The sequence below is a fragment of the Marmota marmota genome, unplaced genomic scaffold, assembly GCF_001458135.2.
Source record: "Marmota marmota marmota unplaced genomic scaffold, marMar, whole genome shotgun sequence".
NCBI lineage: Eukaryota > Metazoa > Chordata > Mammalia > Rodentia > Sciuridae > Marmota > Marmota marmota.
In genome coordinates this window covers 26,986,852-27,011,684 of record NW_026000057.1, presented here as the reverse complement: position 1 = coordinate 27,011,684, position 24,833 = coordinate 26,986,852, and the positions used below count along the sequence as shown (strand labels likewise).

The 24,833-nt window shown below is 33.4% G+C and overlaps 1 long non-coding RNA gene across 1 annotated transcript; it reads right to left on the bottom strand.

The window, feature by feature from the left end:
* Positions 1-378: 378 nt before the first annotated feature.
* On the bottom strand, positions 379-23,668 carry LOC125619825. Its single transcript, XR_007351428.1, has 3 exons — positions 23,548-23,668; positions 9,497-9,564; positions 379-490 (listed from the first exon to the last, which is right to left on the bottom strand). It is a non-coding gene; the product is annotated as an uncharacterized LOC125619825 (long non-coding RNA).
* Between the last annotated feature and the right edge of the window lie 1,165 nt (positions 23,669-24,833).

Below are 24,833 nucleotides of genomic sequence, written 5' to 3'. Positions count from 1 at the left end.
TTGGTCTACTCATGTGAATACAAAATGTTTCTGATCCTCCTTCCTTTTTTGGATTTTTTTGAGGGGGGGTCCTGGGAATAGAACCCAGTGGTGCTTAACCACTGAGTTACATCCCCAATCTTTTTTTTATTATGTTTTATTTAGAGACAGGGTCTCACTGAGTTGCTTAGGGCCTCACTAACTTGCTGAAGCTGGCTTTGAACTCACGATTCTCCTGCCTTAGCCTCCTGAGCCACTGAGATTATTGGTGTGCAATACCATGCCTGGCCTGATTCCTAATTGGAATGAAATAGAAGGACTCTGTATGTGTATTTCAGGTATTATTAATTCACTCTAGTAATGATACCGTATGTATTACAGTAGGAATGATTGGGGCTGCTACCTACCTCCAACTGAAGTATCCCTCTGATTTCCACAGGAGCCAGAATTGAACAGATAGAGTGGTGAAATTAGTTTCTCCAGTGGTATGGTATTTATTGGTTTTGATACACTGTGTGGAGGAAGGGCAGAGGGTAAGACAGTTTCAGAAGTTTCCATTTGACTTTCACCAGTGTATTAACTATTATATTAAAGAACAAAGATCCAGCATGATAGTTATTCTTGCTGCTAGTTTTGTATCCAAAACCTACAAAATTGACCACTCAAAATGTCAGGTCAGGTATGCTCACTGGGAATCACACTTTAATAGGAACCCTTTATTGGGACCTATACCTTACCATTCTGACAAGAGGACTATGATGAGGTATTCAGATACCAGCATCAATCAGACTCCATGTCTATCAGTTCTCTAAATGTCTGGTTATTCCCCTTCTCCCTATGTACTATCACCCAAGGAAATAGCCATAGGTCATATTGAGGAAGGACTGGGTGAATCATGATATTATGTACTTGCCATAGTGCTTCAGGGCCCTTCCTGGGTGTTAACACAGGCTGCAGATCAATAGACATGAATAGGGGATTGGGGAAGGAATAATAGGGATCAGCCCATCTTGAGGGATGAAAAATCATTCTACTAGGGTGACAGAATTTCTACCCATAATCCTGAGGATAGAAAATCCCTCAAGTGGGTTATATATTATTATTCTAGTGTAAGAAGGAAGCTCCTGACTTTCCAACTTCAACACATGCATAGAGCACTGAAGCATTATCATTTGGAGGTCCCCCAATTCATTGTAGTTTTCATTATGGCGTTTCCCTGTAAGTTTTGTATAGATATTAATATAAATTTCCAACATGGTGAAACCAACAGAGGTGCACTAAGCCATGGCACAAACTTGCAGTAACCATGACAAATCCATGATGCATGAGGAGCAAGGTTCCCAGACCAAATATAACCACCACCACCCCCATGTGGAAACCTCAGACCATTTTGGAAGTCAGCTTGCTCTACTCTCCATGGAGCATGCTTCCATTATACTAAATAAACTCTTTATGCTTATTCACTTGATCTCTTAACCAGCATCTTTCCTTCAAAGACCAGAACTGAGGAGTGATATTGCCCAGTAACACATGTAACCAGCACCCTTTCAAGTAATAGGTTCTGAATATAAATATTGGCTTAAATCTTGAAACAAAGAAAGAGTCATGACTTATTCTTGGGGTAGCATCCTTGGTTTTCAGCTTCCCTGCTCTTGATTTCTTTTTATATTATAGATTTTAAGCAACTTCACATTTATTTGTTGGTTACCCATCTGTCTCACCCTGAGGCCACTACACTCCATTATCCATCTGTATAACTCTGAAGGACAAGTCATTCTGGTTTCTCCTCCTTCCTTTCCCATGATATTATAATTGTGGGTTCTTGGCATCTAGTGATTACACTTTGCCATTTGGCCTTTATTACTTCACGGCCCTTCATCCCACAGGTATTAATGAGCTCAGTTGTGTGAATGCCTCTGCTACCTCCAATGCCTGACTTGCCAAGAAGAGCCCTCCTGAACTTATTAGTGATATTGATGTTCCTCTTGTCAACACATTTGTTATGGCTTTGGTAACTTGCATACTCTGTGGGTGTTTTCATGGAAAAAATCCTCTAGTGGATATGTTCCAGCCACTACATCTGGCTAGACCTAATAAGTAAGCTTTATCACTTACTTCCTTCAACTTTTGATTTCTTTTCTTATGCTCTCCTTGGGAAACTCAGGTACTAAAGTTTCACTGAGAGGTGTCCACTATTTCTTCCAGATTCTAAAAGACACCCAGAAGTGAATTTAACCCACATTCCCTGGAGTCCTTTCTACCGTGTTAAATCTCTTGTTAGAAAATTGTCCCCACTGTTGACAAAGTGAATTTTTCCCCCAGCATGGTATTCCAGTCCCTAGGTCAATTACCATCAACATCCTGTCTCAGAGTACTTCTGTGGCTCTTGCTGGTATGTGCCTATCATTCTTATAAGTCATTAGTGGTACAGTTTTTTTTTTTTTTCCTTCATCAGTACCAACATATCAGTTGGGGTATGCAAGGATTTAATCCTGTCTATCAATATGGCAGCTAGGAAAGAAGGTGATAAACATCTGATGAGAGCATATGTTACCTTAGAGGGAAAGATTTCTGTAGCACCAGCCATCACAGTGGATATATGTACTTTTTGAAGGCAAATGCAGGCTACATCTGTAAGCATGGGAATCAAGAGAGCCAATATAATAAACATCCTTAGGAGCATTTTACTAGCTTCTCCATCTCCAGGATTCCATGTGGTTTTTTTACCCACATGCCAACCTTGGATAACAGAACTGAATTGATTGGAGTTCAATTATCTATACACCTCTGCAGCTTCCACAATTAGCTTTTTAGGCTACCTTTTCCAATTATGTCTTTCCTCTGTTACAGGTGATGGGGACATCTTTATAAGCCACAACAGGGGCTTTCTGATTTTAAAACAGTTGTTTACAGCTTGTTTAACAATTCTCATTTCTTTTTATTCTTGCCAAGCATTAACACAATTTAGCAATCACAACTCTACTGTCTTGATAGTCATGTGTATTTGTTTGTTGTAGCTATAACTGAGTACCACAGACTGGGTAATTTATAAAAGAAAGAGGTTTATTCAATCTATGATTCTGGAAGTCCAGGAGCACTGTGTCAGTGTCTGCTTGGAATATGATGAGACCATCACTGCTGGTTTATGACATGGCAGAGGGCATCTCATGGTGAGCCAAAGAAAGCATGTTTTCCTGGCTTTTGCCTTATAAGCCACTAATTTCATCCTAGAGAGTTCATCTAATCCTAATTTCCTCCCAAAGACCCCCACCTCAAAATACCATTAACATATGATTTTGAGAATAAGTTACCAAGATATGAAATTTGGGAACCCAGTTTCCTAAGGCCTGCCTGGCTGCCCAGACAGAGCATTCTTCTCTACTTAAACATCTTCAGGACACACCGTTTCAGTGTGCTTTCACTATAAAAGAATGCTAAGTCCCAATGAAATAGTCCACTTCTTCCCATAGAATACATAAATTTATAATTTTAGGTTAAAATGGTTTTAAAGCAAATAGACATTACTGAACACATTTCTCTTCTGTTTCTACTGTTTTCACCAGGAATCTATGAGATTTCCTATTAGCCATCATAGTCTCCAATACTAGATGACAGGGTGGGTTTTTTTTTATTTATTAATCTTGTACATAAGAAATATTCTTATTGTAGTTGTAATTTGCATTTTCCTGACACCTACTCAGAAAATATTTTTATTGTCCATCTGGCTTTTCTCTTCTTGTTTGCATCTTTTGCCCACTCTTCTATTTTATTTGCTTTTTATTTATCAGTTTGTAGAATCTATTTCTATGTGAATATGGAAAATAGTTTGTGTTTTTACTTTGTTTATGTATCATTCAATATGTAACATTATTTAATATAATGTTTTGTATATAATATGTAAATTATATATAATATATATATTATATTTATATATAATATATATATTTATAGCCTATGTGCTTTCAATCTTGCTTCAAAAGTCACATATCAGAAAACTAATCAATTAGTATCAAATATTTCCTTCTAAATGCTTTTTAAATTTTTTTCTTAGTTGTTTTAATCTAAATTTTAAAATTTCAATGCTTCTGAACTTTATGCTTTTACGTGGTAGAGGTGTTTTTTTCCATCAAGCAAGGCGATTTGTATCTGGATATTTATTAATAATTTTTAAAAATTTTGGATTTTTCTATTGTACAGATTTTTTATGCACATATCCCTAATAAAATGATTACTATTGGTAAGCTATTTAATGTATCCATCAGCTCACATATGTGTATATTTGTGTTGTAAGAGCACCTAAAATCTGCTCTCAAAAGATTTCGGTATGTATTACAATATTATTAACTATAGTCCTCCTGCTGTACATTAGATCTTTAGACTTATTTATCCTACATAATTGAAAATTTGTACCCTTTGTCCTACCTCTCTTCCCTACCCCAACCATGGTTTACTCTCTGTTTCTATGAATTCCACTTTTCTCATATTTTTTTTTCCAAATATGAGATCATACAATATTTTTCTTTCTGTATCAGGCTTATTTCACTTCACATAATGTTCTGCAAGTGCTTCTTTATAATTGCAAATGGAAGTATATATTTTATAGATGATATCTATATATGTATAATATACATACATGCATACATCATCCATATCCATATCTATATCTATACCAACATCAAGATTTCTTTATCCATCATCCACTGATGAACATCTAGGTTGATTTGATGGTTGGATTATTGTGAAGAAAATTGAAGTGAAAATGAGAGTGCAGATGTCTCTCCAAGGTACTGTTTCATTTCCTTTGGGCAAATACCCAGAAGAGGGAATGCTAGGTCACATGATAGTTATACTAAATAATCATCTCATCAACTGTATTCCAACTTAAGTATACCTCATCTATTGAGGATATTTTTTCAAAAAATCTATTTTTAAATTACAATATTTCTAAAATATTCTTTTACATCTAAAACTAGCTATTTCTTTTCTGACATTTTCTGTTGGTTGTCTACTGGCTTCATAAGGCTTTGTTTATTTAGGAATGGCATTCTCTTTCACTACCTGAAATAATTATTCAAAATCATTTTTCTTTTGCTCAAGTTACTTTGAAGTGTATTTGACAAAGTTAGTATAAGCCATTTGCCTCTAACCAGTCCACTGGGGCCTGCAATCTATCATTTCCTTTCTGTACTGCAATTGAAGGGATCAACAGATCCACTAATTGTGTCAACTCGCATCCCCTAAGTACAGAGTCAGTACAGACATGTGTTTCTTTTAGCAGCTCCATAACACAAGTTCACATAATGTCTAACTCCAACTTTTTATCCTGTTTTAAGCATATGTTTCAAGCAGTGATCATAACTCTGGCCACGTTAGTGGAACTCAGTGGCCACACATCTCGCACAGAAGCAGAACTCCAGTCACCTTAGTCTGCTTCTGACATAGCCAAAGAGTTCTGCTGTTTCATCTCTATTTCCTACATCAAAAATTGTACTGCTTTCTTTAATAAGAATATACGTATATATATTTATTTATTATACAAAAGGAGTAGTTATTTTGATATTAGCGTTAATGACTTCGGAACAGAAACAAAAGATAATAATTCACAATGATTTTTTTAAATAGTTGCATTAAATTAACTAGAAAAGCACAGGTATTATAAACTTTTATAGCAGGAAATAAACAAAATTTGCATAACACAGAAATATAACATATTCCTAGAAAGTCAATGTCTTAAAATTGTCAAATGTAAATCTATGTACTATAGTATAGACTTTACCAAAAGTGTATATAGAAATCTACATAAATATTTATAAATTACGTATATTTTTCCAGGTGGAAATTTTTTGTTTGAACATTTAAATTACTTTAATAATCAATAATATTATAAAGATATAGAGAAAATGATTTACAAAATACATATTTTACCATATCTTTATTTTATTCAAACATTAATGTTGGAACAAAGATTTGCGTTGTTAGACTCCTTAGGAAGGAACTTAGGGAAACTTTTGAACTTGGTAAAGAGCATGATTTCTCAGTAAGACTGTATTAGATCAGTGTCCCCAATAAAGAAATAACAAGAATACATAACATATAACCAGATAATATTAGGGGGGAATGACTGTGCTCAAAACTAAGCAAATACCTATGTTTATTAGAAATTGAAGAGAAAATAATTATTTCACTTTATTTTTATTAAATAGGACTTCTACTACAATATTGAGTAATATTAGTCATAAAGGTGCTACTGTCATATTTATAATTTTAATAGAATTAGGTTTAGGAAATTACCATTTAATACATTTGTTCTTAATTTTTGTTTAAAAATATCTACTATTTTAAGCATTTTTTCTATATATACTTTATGTAGAACTTTAATTAGAAATACTTGTTGAATTTTACCATGTCTTCTCAGCATCTATTACTACATCATATCTTTGACATTTTGACATCATGAAATATTTTGATATTCTTAACTATCTACAGTTCTGAGCTTAGTCATTGTGGATTATTTTAGCACAATTCTGTATGTGTGGTACATTATTTTATGAAGAATATTGGTTATATCTCTCTTAAAGTGTTTTATACAGTATCTATCACACTTTAATATTAAGTTTATCTAGAGATTCTAATACTAAATAAAGCATTTTCCATATTTTTCTGTAACTAGAGTTGTCAAATAGGGAATATTGTTTTACATATTTAAATATAATTTGGTTTTAAGACTTTATTTTTCAGGTTTTTTTTTCATGATTGTTATTATCTCCCTGTCTTTTTTTTTTTGTTTTAATAATTTTGTTTAATTCTACTAAAAAATGTCTTATTTTATTCCAAGTACGTTCTATAGACTTCTACGAAATAGTCCTTTATGATTTATAATACTTTTTCTGGCAAATACATATTTAACAACTTTTAAATGTATGAGAACAAAAGAAAATCCTCCAACATAAATATCTATGTCTATATATATAAAGATAAAATGACTGACTGCATTATTACCTGAATCTTTTGTCAACTTGATCTGTCAAATTCTGAAATGTATTATGTTATTAACCAGTGTAAATTAAAACTTTATACAGTGTTCTCTGTATTCTTAGGCATTTATAGATTTGTCTGGTCCATTGTTTGGTGCATAAAGTTTTATGTTTATAGATTATTGTCAGCTTTCACCTTTTACATTAGGTAATAAAAATCTTTGTCCTGTTTAATGATATTGCCCTTGAATTCTATTCTGTCTTATATTAACAGTACTACTTTTGGTTTCATTTTGTTTATGTTTGCCTGGAATATCTTTGCCCATCTTTGCACTGAACTTTGTTTTCCATCAGTTCTACTTCAGTCAAGACCCCAGTAAAAATGTAATGCCTGATCTTCATTTCTCAGCTTATAGAGTCCTCTTAGATGAATTATCATTTTTATTTTCCTAGTTACACTAATTACAAGACAAAAACCTAGCAATATTCATGTCTGTGTTGATTACAAAAAATAAATTTAATGAAAAAACTTTGTGCCTCTTAGTGTTCACCTAGAATAGACTATAGAATCTCTCAGACTTTGGTATATCAGAAAGAAATGGAAAGCCACTTAGTTAAAAAGCTCTCCTCTTTCTCTGAGGAATGAAAATGAAGACTGTGTGTGGAATTTTAAGAATTGTGCAGTTTTCTAGAGATCCTCTATTGTTATTTCCTCATCTACAAACCCAGCCTGGGAACCATATTCTTTCTTCTTGGGCCCACATATTTCTTTTTCTTTTTTTTTATTAACTGATTTTATTTTTTAAATACATGACAGTGGAATGTATTAGAATTCTTACTACACATATAGAGCAAAATTTTTCATATCTCTGTTTGTATATAAAGTATGTTCACAACAATTCATGCTTTCATACATGTACTCGGATAATGATGCCCATCACATTCACAAATCAAAATTACTCTAAGATATTATTTCACTCCAGTCAGAATGGCAGCTATTATGAAGACAAACAACAATACGTGTTGGCAAAAATGTGGGGGAAAAGGCATACTCATACATTGCTGGTGGGACTGAAAATTGATGTAGTCAATATGGAAAGCAGTATGGTGATTCCTTGGAAAACTGGGAATGGAACCACCATTTGACCCAGCTATCCCTCTCATCGGACTATAACCAAAGGACTTAAAAACAGCATACTACAGGGACACAGCCACATCAATGTTTATAGCAGCACAATTCATAATAGCTAAACTGTGGAACCAACCTAGATGTCCTTTGGTAGATAAATGGAATAAAAAATGTGGCATATATACACAATGGAATATTACTCAGCAGTAAAAGAGAATAAAATCATGGCATTTGCAGATAAATGGATAGCATTGGATAAGATAATGCTAAGTAAAATTATCCAGTCCCAAAAAAACAAATGCCGAATGTTTTCTCTGATATAAGGAGGCTGCCTCATAATGGGATAGGGAGAGGGAACATGGGAGGAATAGAAAAAACTTTATATAGGGCAAAGGGGTGGGAGAAGAAGGGAAACTATTTCTATAGTCAAGTTCAATCTGAGCTTCCTGATTCCTGGAGAAGCATCCTTCAGCTTAATACAAAACAGGCCTATTATTTTCAGAGAAACATATTCTTTCAAATAGGATCTGTTCTCAGATTTATTATTTTTTTTAAATTTACTTTTGTTTTCTTCCTTGGTCAAAAACTCTCAGTAGAAGCTATTCAGCTTGTGAATTAAATTAGTGTACCTGAAAAAAAAATTTCCAGAAATTTTCTAATTTGTCCTTTTTTTTTTGTCAGTGGGGTGGGGAACATGCACAATGCAGATAGCAGACACTCATTCCCTTTTCTTAATATGTCCCTCCTTGTGGAGGGAGCTCATAGTGAAAGGTATGGTCAATCTGTACTCCTTTATTTCTCCCCTGGAGAAAAGGTGAGTCTGACAGAGCATATGGGCATATCAGCCACTTCTACCTTTCACTCTTAGAAGGCAACAGAAATAAGCATATATTTTCTTTCCTCCTTTCTGCTTATTCTAAAGAGATGTCCCTTAATCTAAATGGATAGGCTTATCCCTGTAAGATTCAGCAGTAGAGCATGTAGAAGCAATTTTTACTTCATAAAAATGAAAGGATCTGGTGCATTGAATTGAAAACATATTTATAAAGAAGTGGAATTTGGGATGATAACACTAAAATTCTAGTTGAAACTTACTGTTTTGCAATAGTTAGGTAGTTATACATGGAGGGTATTTTAAGTTGACCACTAACTCTATACCTAAGAAGATTTTAAGTGCTAGCTCTCCTCATGACATTTTTATAGAAAGTGCCCTGGCTTGTGCTACTGTCCTTTGGTACTAACTGATATGTCCTAGAAATACTCCTTTAAGCCTGAAGTGTTCTGGTATTTTTTTCAATTGTAAAATATGGCTTGGTTCACCAATATGACTGTGAGTTAGTCAGTGTTCCATTACTGTACAATTAACTCACTTTCTGCTGTTTGGAATGTGTTAGCTAGCCTTATACAAACGTACCTTTTCAAATTTTAGGAGGTCTTCAGGTTCACAACAAGAAGAATTCAGCCATCATAGGCTTCACTGGCCTTATAAAAGAAAAAAAAATCACAATCAGTCAAAGTTCAACCTTTAGATAATGCAGGTTATATAAAGGAAGTTTCCACAGATCTCTTTCAATTTATGTCAATCCAACATTGCTAGGCTAGTATGGGGCAAGGACTGAATTAAGCAAAGGAAGTCTTTGCTTTTCTTATCATCCAAAAAATCAGGAGACAAAACACAAATCTTCTGGCTTTCCTGAAATTTTTGGCCTGGAGTTCAACTTAGTCTTGAGGCTAGAAACTAAGATGTACTTTTTCTAGAAATAACTAATCTGAACACATATAGCCTACCTTCATTTATGCTGTTATTTTTCATGTTGCCTAAATTGTATTCAATTAGAAAGAGAAACCTGAAATAGGGCCAAGTCCTTGAGCTTGGGTGAATTTTATAAGCTCTTGAAGTTTCCTTTCCCTATGTGTTCCCAGCTACTAGGCTCAGTATGTGAGTTAGTCAGTGTTCCATTACTGTACAATTAACTGAGATAATCAACCTAAAAAGAGGACATTTTGAATGTTTCAGTTCATGAGGAGTTGGCTGTTAGGGTCTGTAAACAAGTCAAGATGGCGCCTGGCATTTTGCCAGAAGGAGTGGTTTGTGAAGAAACGCCAGCAAGCCGTTAAGTGTGGAGATTCCTTATTGGTTGACTGCTGTATCTAGTTTATGTTAATTAAGATAAGCTGTGTGGAATGTATATATACCCCTCCTGTCCTACAATAAACAGTTCCCACTCCTGCTGTATCAATCTACACAAGTTGCTCATCACCCCCGGTTATTTTGCTGCCGCGGGAGTGCGGCAGTTGGCTCATTGCTTTTTGGACCTGTGATGGATGAGACAGTGTATCATAGTGCAAACATGTGTTAGAGGAAACTGTTTCACCTTATGGCAGCCAGGAAGGAAAAAACACACACACACACACACACACACACACAAAGAGGAAGAGTCCCAATATCCCCCTCAAAGGAAAATTCCCAATAACCTTTCTTCCACTAGGCCCCGACTACTAAGGGTTCCACCACCTACCAATAGTGCTACATGCAGGCGGGGGAACAAGCCTTCAGCCTTCAACACATGGCCTTTGGAAGACATTCAAGATCCAAACTGTATCAATAGACTTAAATTATATATGCTCTAACTATAAATTTTCATTGATTCACCCATAAGAACAGAGAAGATTTTATAAATCAACACCAAGTAAAGGGAGCCCACATCAGAAACAGAATATGCCTTCTATTCTGCTTAGAGAAGAAAACCAACTCAGTTAAATTATTGCAGACACAAAGACTAAAATGGCAACTCAAACAGCCTATTCTTAAAACACTGTCTGAAAAGTCAAGTTTGCATATAAATTTTTTTTTAAGTGGAAGTTATTTTAAAAGATGGAAAAGTACAAATCAGCTTTACTTTCATACTAAGAGTGGTAGAAGGATGAAACGAAATAAACGAAGATAGTGTTATTGAGCTCATGATAAGAGGGAGATTTCCTTAGAAGAAAAGTTTGCATATTAGGAAAAATATAAATACACACACACACACACACACACCAGGAAAAGAAAAAAACATGTCTTAAAGGCCAAGATAGACAAATAAAAAGAGAACAAAATTTACTTATTCTACCTTCTCTTAAAATAAGATATCCCTGGATGACAGGAATTTAGTTGCTATCTAATACGTAAAAAAATATATGAAATCAGAAAAATTTAACAGAAGAGAAGCCAAATCTGAAATAATCTCCAAGAGTGTGCCAGGATCTTGGAAATGTAACAGTTGATAATAACAAGATAAGATCTTTCTTGTGAGACCCAGACAAAATTAGAGTCAGGAACTTATGAAATAATAGGGCTCACGCCGACCTGCCTGAGTACTTTCTTACAATTTTAAAAACACAAAAGATTTCTTCTCATTCTACAAGCATCCCATGTTTTGTATGCCTCCCACAGTATGCCACAGAACTGTGTAACAAAGTTTACCTTTCACATTCTAGAAGCCTACAATAAGTCAGACAAGATGCTCTTGATCAAACACTTGCCCAGCAATGGCACCTCCACCTATTAGCTGAGGCCAGCTCTGGCCTGGGATCTCCAAGACCAATGAATTTTGTATCAAAGTAGCTTATGAAAATCCCTCACTTTTTGCCTTTAAAATATTCCCCTTGACTGGACCCTCTTTCCCATTATAACTCTGCTACTACCAAATAAATACCACTATTCTTCAGAAAATATATTTCTGATTGTTACTTAGGCTGACAGAAGGTACTCATGGGAAGTTTCTTAGAGATATGGAAAGAGAATTTAAAGCAATAGCAATTGAGGAACCACCATCAGTTCTTCAATTAGAATGACTGTACAAAGAGGTTTCAGGAAATCTCGGAAGTTTGAATGGGAAGACCAAGAAGATCAATGGAAAATAAAAAGAAGACAACAATAAAAAATTTTTTGTTTCAAAGTGATACAATCATATTAAAATAAAGAAATATGTATTGTATTTTGTAAATTTTTAGAATTGAGGCTTTAAAGCAGGACATAGGAAAGATGGAACAGGCCTGGGGAGAAGGTAGGACAACTGACCATTAATTACATCCAGGCCTGTGTGAATGATTCTAATGGCAGAATGTTTCCTGTGAGAAATTATTCAGTTCAAAAAAAAAAAAAAAAAGAAAGAAAGAAAGAAAAAAAAGGATCAAAAGATTTGATTACACTGTAGATGATTTATCAGACCCCCAACTTCTTGATATCCCTTTTCTCACCAAAATATAATGTGCAATAAAATTTAGAGGGCTAAATTAGAAAATCACACATCTAGGCCATAAAAGAAAAAAAAACATAAAATGCCAGGGCTATGGTTTGATTATAGTCACTCCAAATTTTAGGTGTTACCAATGTGACTGTATTAACAAGTGGAACCTTATGAGAGGTGACAGGGACTCCATCATGAATGGGGCTAGGTACCCTTATAAAAGTGTTTGATGGAAGGAGTTTATCTCAGTGCCCTTTTTCCAGCAAGAAGGCCTTCACCACATGTTGGCACCTTTATCATGGACTTCCCAACTTTCAGAATGGTGAGAAATAACTGTCTGATCTTTATGCATTACCCAGTTTCAAGTATTCTGTCATAGCAGCAAAAATAGACTAGCAAACTATACTGGCCTACATTCAATATATTAGAGGGAAAATGTGGTTATAGAGACAGAAACAGAAGAGAGAGAGAAATTTAAGAAGTAGTTTAACTTATTAGAAACTACTAAGTCTTCGTGAATGCTGTATATAAATAATAAAGCTTAATGAAACATTTTACCCCACCATTTTAGGCAAAGAAATAGAAAGAAATGCTAACCAATATCAAATATGTTCAAACTTAGGGAAAGCTAGTGTCTTGAGGAAGAAACTCTAAAGATGTAGGTCTTTGCTAGTTTCTAAGAGTCACAGCATCCTCAGCTGGAGAAACATAGACAGGGTTATTCTCTAGCTGCTGTAGATATCATAATAAACAAGAATACTGCCTTTAGAAGCAGATTGTATATGAGGGTCTCAGTCCTGATAGCACAATAGACTCACATGGGAAATTTATATTAAAATCAATAAACTCACAAACTAACCAGAGATTACATTTAATTTATGTGGGATTGGGCCCACTCATCAGTGTATTATAGGGTTTCCAAGGTGATTTGAATGTGCAGACATAGTTGAGAGCTACTGTATTATAGACCTACACAAGTGATTCTCAATCTGTAGGTACAATAGAATCCCAAAGAAAGCATTTCAAACGTCTCCAAGCCTGGAACCAAAGCCAGAGGTGGGGTCTGGAAACCATTATTTTACACAGCTTCCATAGTGGTTGTAAATCACAGCCAGGCTTGAGAAACAAGAGCTTGAGCAATCCACAAGAGGCCATGGCACCTTGGACTGTTTGTAGTCCAAAAAATGTCTGCTCACAAGAGATTTACCTACCCAAGCTCCAGTCAATGCTAAGATGCCAGGAATACAGGGCCCAAATGTGAAATGGAAATACAAAGATTTTTAACATGCAAGAAAAACATTGCAATTAAGAATTAGATGACTGCAGATGCAAACACTAGATAGTTCTCACCATTAAAAAAATTCTGCAATATCCTAAATAGCATTTTCTGGGAGACAAGACAATTTATATTAGACATTCCCCTGAATATTATAAATCTGTGATGATACAGAAGCTGTTACAAATGGTGTATTTCTGCTCATTATATGATTGTTTGTTGCCAGTATATAGTTATACAATTAAGTTTTATATAATGGCCTTGAATTCAGTGAGAATTATAAAAACATTCATTCATTTCATTGATTTATTTTACATTAAAAATTATGATTTGTGAAAATAACTATTCATTTTCTGTTCATATATTTATTTTTGCCTTATACTGAATGGGACATCTAACAAACATGGACCTGTGCAATCAAGTTTTTACTTCAAAGTTAAAATTACTTTGCTTTTAACTGTGATGTATACTATATGGTTTTCCATTTTTATATTTGGAGGGAGTATAGTTTGTCAGACTACATGTATCAGTTTCTTTTGCTAAATAGGTTGTCATAAATTTAGTAGCTCAGAACACCTCTATTTATTAGCTTTCAAATCTGTAGATCTGAAGACCAAAGGGCTTCTGTTGGGTTCACTGGGTAGAGTCTTGCAGGTAAACATAGAGATGCCAGCTAGGCTTTGCTCTTATCTGGGGACTCTGGAGAACAATCCACATCTAGATTCTGTCAGGTTGTTAGCAAAATTCAATTCAGAGTGATCTAAGAGCTCATGTTCCATTTCCTTGCTCAATGTCAGCATGTTTCCTAGAAATGGTTCTTTCAGTCTCCCTGACTTCCCCCTTTCTGTTAGCAAGAATATAAAACTATTTTTAAAAAGATTCTGGTCATGAGATCAGGGTGTGTCCCACCTTTTCTCCATGCAATGCAGCATAAACACATGAGAAATGACTCCTCAAATTCACAGGTTCCACCACATCTAAAGCCAGAGGATTATATAAAAGCCAAATCAGTTAGGGCCAGTCTTAAAATTCTGTGTATGACATTGTGAAATTTTGCTTGTCATTTTAATTTGTTTAATTTTTCTTATGAATCTTTTCTATCAATTTTTTTCTAATTCTTTTGAGATGAGTATTTACATTCTCTAATTAATATAGTAAATTGTTCCAATTTATAAATTGTACCCTAACTAGCCTTGCATCCCCAGAACAAACATAATTTGGGTCAGATATTTTATATAGAGAGATGGGTGCGAACATGAATAACTATATTTATATGCTTATACACATCAAATATTAATAATGTATATTTTGATATATATGCATGTATCAAAGTCAAAATATCAATCAGGCCTTGCTCTTAGCTAGAAATTCAGAAAAAGACTCTTTACAGACATACACATAAATATAATTATGGATTTATATATTAAATATATATATGACTTCATGTTTTCTATCTGTTTTTATGTCACATTTGGTTATTTATGTTTTTGTAGGAATTTGTCCTAATTTGTTGGCATAAGTTATTTTTGATATTTTCTTATTATTTTAATATCTATGGAAACTATATTTCATTTTCATCTACTATATAGGGCATTTGTGCACATTATACCCCACCACTACCTTCCATACAGTATCATCAAATGTTTATTAGCTCTATTAGAATTCTTCCCGTTTTGTGTTTGACTTGCTATTCTTTTCCTTATTTCATAAGATGCATGATAATATCATTAATTTTCCATCTGCATTCTTTTCAGATACATTCATTTATTGGTTTCATACATTTATAATACAGTTAGATTGTTTTGTCACAGTCTGCATTTCATTCTAGTATCTCCTGACTTCCTTAATGAATATTTTTAAAAATTTGCATATGTTAAAATTACTCTTTATACTGTTAGGATCCTGTGGGTTCCACATATGTGTAATGTCATCTGTATATCACTATAGCCTGTACACATAATTTTGCTTTCCTAAAAAGTCTTCAGTGTTGCCTATTCAACCCTCCCCACTCCCAGAACTCTTGTCAATCACTGATCCTTATATTATTTCTAAAGTTATTTCTTTCCCAGAATGTTGTAAAATCATTGAAAATATAACCTTGTGAGATCATTTTTTTCACTTAACAACATGCATTCAATATTCACCCCAGTTTTTCTGTGGCTTGATAGAGCTCCTTTTTTATCTATAAAAGATTAAAAAGGATCATAATTATGTGTATGTATGTAAAGAGTCTTTTTCTGAGTAATATTCCTTTGCATGAATACAACATCTATTATAGCTAGCTTTTCGTCACTGTGACTGAAGCACCTGACAAGAACAATTTAGAGGAGGAAAACTTTATTTTGCTCACAGTTTCATAGGTTCAGTCCATAGTTGTCCAACTCCAAAGTGCTGAGCCCAAGTTGAGACAGAAAGGGCATGGTGGAGTATGGCAGCTCAGGGCATGGCGATCCAGAAGCAGAGAGAACTCCATTTATGGCAGACAAAATATAAACTCCAAAGGCACACTGCTAGTGATCTGCCTCCTCTAGCCACACTGTATCTACCAACAACTGCCATTCATTAACACATTCAAATTATTACTGTATCAGGATGATTAATCCACTGAATAGGTTACTACATTCATAAACTAACCATTTCCCCTCTGAACATTCTTACATTGTCTCACACATGAGCTTTAAAAGGACTTCTTATATCTAAATAATAGCATTACCACAGTTTGATCATTGATTCACCTATTGAAGGACATCTTAGTTCCTTCCAATTATCAATTATGACTAAACATTAAAACGTACTAATTTTTTTTTCTTTCATGGATTCTGCTTTTGGTATTGTGTTTAAATGTGCTATTTAGATTTTCTTAGGTTTTCTTCTGGTAGTTTTCTAGTTTTATAGTTTTGTAATTAGGTTTATGATCCAATTTGTGTTAATTTTTGTGAAAGATAAAAAGTATTATGTATAGGGTGCATTCTATATATGGATGTCCAATTTTCCCTATATCATTTGATGAATAATGTTCATTTTGTCTTGAATTGCTTTATCAAAGAACATAAATAAGTTTATGGGACTTGATTTGAGCTCCACATTCTGTGTCAATGACCTATATTTTTTTAACCTGACACAGTTTGAGTGTCCATCATCTGAAGTGATTGAGACTAGAAATACTTCAGATTTTGATTTTTTTACCCAATTTTGCATATATGTAATGAGACTCAAGTCTATACATGAAATTGCTTTAATTTGTACATACATGTTAAACACATAGCCTGAAGGTAATTTTATACAGTGTTTTTAAAATTTTTACGCATAAAACTAACTATATGAACTATATAACTAACTATATGAAATTTCCCACTTGTGGTTTCACATCAGTACTCAAGAAGTTTTAGACTTTGGAGCATTTCAGATTTTGAATTTTCAGATTTGGGATATTCAATTTAAGCCATGCTATCTTGATATCTATTTTCTGTATAGTAACCTTGAAGTTGAACAGTTTCAGACCCCTAATTTTGTTTCTCTTTTGTGTTGTGTTGGCTATACTCAGTGTTTTTGCCTTTTCAGATAAGTCTTTACTAGGTTTGTCAATGTGTACAAAGCAGCAGCTGGTATTTTTATAGGTATTACATTGAATCTACAGATAAGAGTGGGAAGAATCAGAATTGTAACAATATTCACTCTAATCCATAAACATGGGAAACCTGTCCAATTAATTAGAAGTGCTTGATCTCTTTGATGAAGGTTTATAATATTTGTGATTTTGGTATTGCAAACATGGGTACTGTACATGCATTATGGGGTTTATATCTGGATATTTCCTTGTAAAAGAATGTTAATATAAATAGTACTGTTTTGTTAAATTTCATGTTACAACTGTCTGTTGCTTGTATATAGAAAGGTAACTTTTATTTATTAACTTTGCATCCTAAAGCCTTGCTGTAATCTCATTAGTTGAAGCAGTAATTTTTAAACCATTTGAGATTTTCTACATAGGCAATTATCTCATCTGTGAACAAAGACAGGAATTTTTCCATCTTCTTTTGCATACTGGTTATTTTTTTTCCTCTCTTATTGCACTAGCAAGAACTTCCAATACAATATCAAACAAGAGAGGACAAAAGTAAAATCATTTCTTCATCCCTATCTTAGGAGCAAAGCATTCTGTGTACCCCCACTGAGTTAGCTTTTGCTTTTGGATATGTTCCATACTGTTTGAGGGCATTCTCCTCCTTTCCTAGTTTGCTAGTAGCATTTATCATAAATGAGCATTTTACTTTGTCAAGTGATTTTTCTGTGTCAGTTGATATGTCTGCATAATTTTTCTTCTTTAACCTTTTGATATGATGGATTACATTATTTCATTTTCAAATCTTGTGCCCGCCTTGCATACCTGAAATAAATCTCACTTGGTCATGGTGTGTAATTCTTTTTATGCATTGTTGGATTCAATTTGCTCATATTGTGGAAAAAAAATTTATATCTGTGTTCATGAAAGATATTGGTCTGTAGTTATTCTTTCTTGTAATATCTATATCTGGTGTTTGATATTAGGGCAATGCTGGCAACATTGAATGAATAAAAAAGCACCTTCTTTGCAGCTGCTGCTTTTTTTGTAGAACATTATGGAGAATTATCATTTCTTCATTAAATTCTTTGTGGAATTCACTAATGAAGGCTGACTCTGTTGCTATTGGTTTTGGAAGTTTTTCCCCTAATTTCAATTAAATTAATCTCTATTGTTAAAATTATTGTTTCTTTCTTTCTATTTGTTCTACATTTAAATTGTTCACTGTTCTCCATTTTCCTAATATGGAAACATATATCATTCATTTTAGATCTTTCTCCGAATACATGCATTTAATGCTGCAAATTTCTCTCTAAGCATTGCTTTTTGCTTGCTTCATTAAACAAATTTTATAAACTATATTTTCATTTTATTTAACTCAAACTATTTTTAATTTCTCTTATGATATCTTTGAACCAAGTGTTATCTAGAAATATATTTAATATTCAAATATTTGGGTATTATTCAACTTTTCTTTTTGACATTTCCAGTTTAATTCCTCTATTTTCTGAGAGGATTCTTTTTATTTCTGTGCTTCCTATATTTTTATGAAAAAGAATATCATCTATCTTATTGAATTTCTGATGTAATCTTGAGAAGAGTGTATGGACTGCTCTCTTTCAATGGAATAGTCTATAAATGTTAATTAGATCAAGCTGATCAACAGTATTATTTTAGTAATTACATCATTATTATCTTCTCTTGTTTAATCTAGCAATTACTGACACAGGAATGTTGAAATCTCTATAACAGTAAATTTGCACATATACACCATGTTAGCTTTTTGAACAACATACTTAAGAACATACTTAAGAACAACAATTTGGAGGAAGAAAGATTTGTTTTGAATCACTTTTCAAAGATTTCCATTCATACTCTGCTAGCTCTACTGTCCATTGGTCCATTGCTTTGGACATGAAGTGAGCCAGAAAATCATGGAAGAAGAGTCTGGAAGAGGAAGGAAATAAAAGTGATCCATGGACAAATTATAATTCCCAAGGGCATGTCCGCAAGGACTCACTCCCTTCAACTAGGCCCCACCTCCTACAGTTTCTATTGTCTTCCAACAGACCATTCAAAGTATAACCTCAATAGATTAATCATCTCCAAAAATCCTCACTTCTGAATATTACTGCATTGACCAAGCTTTCAATACACGAGCCTTTGGGGAACATTCTAAATCCAAACCACAACAGACATTTTTTTTTTCTGGGAATTGAATCCAGGGGTGCTTTAACACTAGCTAAGTTCCCAGCCCTTTTTATTTTTTATTTTAAGACAAGCTCTCACTAAATTGCTGAGGCTGGCCTTGAACTTGTGATCCTCCTGCTTCAGGTTCCCAAGCCAATGGGATCACAGGTGTGCATCACTACTTCTAGTAACATTAAGGGGTTTTGTATCTTCTTTGGGAACTGACCACTTTATAATCATCTAATATCCTCTTCATAACTAACATTTTTTTTGTTTGAAGACTACTTGGTCTGAAATTTATATAATTATTCTAATATCTTTCTTTTGAAAGTGTTTCTTAGTGTTAATATGGTATATATGTTACCTTACCTGATTCTTTCTATTTAAAGTTTATTATTGTAGATAATGTAGTGGCAAAAGGACTTCCCCTTCACCTCCTAAAAGTTTACTGAAATAAACTGACACAAGCAGATTATTTAAGGAAAAAACATACATTCATTACATGCCTGGAGAGAATCATATGGTATGATTACCAACCAGCTCAACAAGATCCCAAAACTTATATACCCCCTTTTCTACAGAAGAAGGGGATATGGTAGAGATGTTAGACAAGTTTTAGACAAAACAAATGATTTTTAGGAGAATTCAATGGGCTTGGAGAACATAGAATAGCCTGGAGCCAAGTCTGTTTTTCTCACAGTGATGCCTTAGTACTACTTTCCATAGCATAGGCAAGCATCCTGACTTTATGAAATTACTGGTATGAGTTAGTATATTACGGTTCCTTGTAGACTTTATATTTTATCTCGCCCATAGAATAGTTTGATTCTGGAATATGTCTGTAGGTTTTTTTCCAATATAGATTATTTTTCTCTATAATAAAATTTTGTGTAAAATGTATGAACCAAGCACAGATGAAAACTCTTTCAAATATTAATTTCCAAACCTTTTACTTCTTTGAAGTTGATTGTATGAATAATCCTATTCTTAGTTATGAGAAAATAGAGGGTTAAGAGAAGTAAACTTTGTTCAAAAGATCATAGTTCTTATGTGGAGAAGACAGTGTTGAACCTCAGAAAAGTTCACCTTAAAGTTTATATACACTTACATTATTTTATTTGGTAAGTAGTGTATTGAAGTTTTATCTAACGATATGGGGGAAATTTCCCCACTTGTAAATCCAATCTTTCATTTCAATCTCTTTCCTTAGTGACTATTTATATATCACAAATTCCATTGTTGTAATAGTGCCTGATCTATTTATCCATGAACTAACAATTACTAAATTTTCTTTCATTGCATTGTACCCTTGATGTTCAACCGCCTAGAAGTTCTATTTCTGTACCTATTAACAACCTCTGTTCAACCCTACCTTCAGCCTTAATCATTTCGTCTTCTTCTCAGGGATGACACAACTGATTTATGTTAGTTCTATTGACAGCTGTCACCACATCCCAGAATATCCCAACATTTCCGTTAGTAAAAATATGCGGTAATTTACATTTATACTATATTGCTTACAATTCTGCCCCAATCTGGAATAACTATCCATTTAAGAAAGAACATTTACATTGCCACAGGGGAACACTTGTGTTCATGTGTTTTTAAAAAAGATGGAATGACAACAGTTTGACTATTAAATTACGTGATTGACAATTAAAACACATTTATCATTTTCCAGGCACTCCTAGAAGTATTTTTGACTGTAATTCATATATGTGTAAAGGAATTTTCAAATGTGTGGTTAAATGTTTATATTTATACAAATTTTACAATACAAACTTGTGGCGGGTAGATATAATGCCTTTGTGGAAATTAGTTATTTGATTATTCTCATCTTCAGCATCACATAAAAATTCCTACTAACTAAATACTGAGAATGAATTAGCTGAAAATTCTCCAGAGAATTCACTATCAAAGGATATTGATGATCGCATATGAAAATGTGTATCTCTAAATGAATTGTCCTCTGCACAATGTAGATTAGCACTGGTTAGACATATGGGCATATTATCAAGTCAGGCAGCCACCATTAATAGTTGAAATTAATTACTAATCACTAGAAATTTTTCTAACAGAAAAGCTCCATGGCCTCTATTTTTGAAATGTTTCAATTCCTAAAAATAAGTGTAGATTCACATGAATAAGATAATTTGAGGAAGAAGTAACAGAACAAAACTATTTATACACATCCCTGAACTTCAATTCATGCAATTCTGGCTTACACACCCACACACACAAACACACACATATACAACATACATACACACACATATATACACATGTGTATATGTGTATGTGTGTGTGTGTGTAAGAGATAGAGGGAATACCTTTTCGTAGTAGTGGGGATTAAACATAGGGCCTTATACATAATAGGCAAACACTATCACTGAGCTACATACCAATTCCCCACATAATTTAAATGAAAACTTAAAATATGTTCTAAAATATTATGATCACCAGGGAGAGATTTTTTTAATTTATTAAAAAGGACAGATAATTTTCAACATGAATTTATTTCAAACAGAAGTATGTTTATATGGTGATTGGTAAACTTGCATATTATAAAATAAGGCATGACAATATTACCAAAATGTTGCAGATAAACTTCTGTCATCGAAGAACTAGTTCTTATAATAACATCTGCAGTATACACGAAAGATCATATGGAACACAGTAAGCAAAAAAGGAAATTAATGTTTATTGAGGTAGGTACCATCTGAAAGTTGCAAAATTCCACATACATAGTTATAAGGATCTTCATAACATTATGAAATTCTTGAAAGATAAGAACTACTTATTTGAATTTTATATACCTGGTGCTCCTAATCCAATATGTCCTGGCATTCTACATATAGGATATTTATAAAAACTTAAATTATTAAGCAACAACTCTGCAAATTATTTCTTAGTAAATATGGGTTATCTATCAATACATGAATAAGTGCACTTATATCTAAATGCATATGAAAATAGAATAACCATTTAAAGGAAAAAGTTTTGAGAATATGGGGACTTAAGTCTTTCTTCAGAATAGGAGAGTCTCATTTTATTTTTTCAGTTTTGCTTTTTTTTCAGCTACTCTACTATTTTTTATCTGTACCTTTTATTTTAATGTTTGATTTTATGTATATTCAAGTCATTTGTAATTTATTGCTTTTGTATTTTTATTGCATTATCAAAGAAACTTTTTCTTCATCTAATATAAAATATTATGTTTCAACTTTGACCATATTTTTTATTGTTTCTCTCTTGAGATTTGCTCACTTTCAAAAATCATATTTTGAGGGCTTTACTGTGGGGAGGATAATATTCAAGAATTATTTTCTTTAGAGTTTTCCATTCTCATTATAGCATTCTTTTTATTAATGCTCAAATCTCATTGAAAATGCTAATGAGATCATAAAAGTTCTCTTCTGCACTTATTGTGATTCAGTGGAAGTCATTTGATCCTGTTGCTAATTTTCCTTGTATAGGTAGTAAGTTTCTCTTAATTGTTCAAGTTTACAAGTGAATATGTGCCATGATGTTTTGTGCCTCAGTTTTGTGCTGAGGACCCCAAACTAAAATAGAACAGAAGCAAAGGACATTCACATTTTAAAGGCATGTGGCATACCACCCAGATGAGACATGTAATACATAATTATAATTTCTCATATCCAGTCTATAAAATATGGAGATTGCAGTATGATGAGAGACAATTTTCATAACTGAATTTTTAATTTATTTACTTCTTGAATTGATAGAGGCCTTTTAATAAAAATTGTCAAAAATTCTATAGGACATAACCAAACTTTCTTTCTGGACAAAAGGCTATAAAAGTCTACATAAAGAAAAATTTGAAAGGACAATAGAGATAAATAAAACAGTTTACATTCTAATGTGTGTAAATTATTAAATACATATGTACACACAGAAATTTATTAACATGAATAGGTTCATGAGGAAGTTGATCTTGTTTTTTCCTTTTGTCAGTCCCATAATGGATAGTTTCACTGTGATACAGGTATCTTCAGAATTGTGCCTATGCTGGACTCCAAGTAGAGCCTCCTATACTATGTTATAATTTTTTACCATCCACTGAGACAAGGTTTTATTGTGTTTCCCACCTCCACCCCCTTCTCACTAAGATTTCCATAAGAAGTTCCATGCATAAAAAACAAACTCCCTACCTGGGTAAAAATTTTATCTTCTAAGCTTCTTACCTGAGCAGGTATCCAGGAGAGACTTCTCCAAGTTACCTGGTCTCTGCTGAAGTCTTCTTTTAATATCGTGGTTTTGATGTGATCCTGGGAGCACAAGATCACAAATATTTTCTGGATGTTCTATTTAAAAAAAAATCACAAAGTGCACATGATTTGGGGAAGAGCATCTGCCACAGTTATACATATGATTTTTCACATTTGACTAAAGGATATTTGCTATCATTTTAAATATACCAACACTTTAGTCTGTTTTGCCCAAAATCTGTTCCTAAGTTTGGAAATCATTAAAGCCTTTTCCCAGACTGCCATTTTTACTTCTACTTTATCAAATGTTTTGTTCTTTAATGAATTTTTTTTAAAAAGTTCTATACTTCGGTGAAAATTTTCTTCATGTTGGTCCTACAGATTTCTTGATTTTCCAGATACTTTTAAAATTTTGTCCATATTATATATAGATGATTACATTTTTACACTCATTACATTTTTACCTTTTTTAACCTAAGTGTGGAAAAAGTTCCATCAGAATATTCATTTTGAAAGAAGACAGCCCTCTTAGTTTGATTTGTGCTGCTAAAACAGAATACCACAGATTGAGTAATTCGTGAAGAACTGAGATTTATTTCTTATAGTATAAGAGGCTGGGAAGTCCAAGATCATGGAGCTGCTCTCTGCCGAGGGCCTTCCGGCTGCAGTATCAAATAGCAGAAGGTAGAAGGGCAAGAAAATGTGAGAGAGCTTTTTTTTTATAACCAATCAGGTCCCATGATAATGACATCAATGCATTCATGAAACTCCTCTCTTGTGACCTAATCACCTCTTCAAGTTTCCACCTGTGAACATTGCATATTAGGGATTAAGTTTCCACCACCCAAGCTTTGGGGGACACATTTAAACCATAACAACACCTTTCTAAGTTTCATATTGTATTAAACCTTCCAATAGTTTTCACTTTCCCTTGAGTATAAATATTTATTGGAGAATATTTCCGAGTAAGAATATGTTTGTTCTATATTCATTCCATACCCACAATTTACCTAGTGTTTATAACTGAACCCTGTGAGCCTCTTTATTATCAACACCATCTGCTTGCTAATAAACATGATATCCCCTGGAAAACTGGAGTCAAATTTTGAAGATATGTACAAGAAACTTCAAGAGGCACTATGCAGTGTATTACTTCAATGGCAGAAGTTAGAAAAAGTACAGACTACAGAAAAGCAAAAATCAAGGGCACTGGAAAATGGTCTGGAGGCAAAAAAGTGGAACCACATTGTCAACATAGTGTA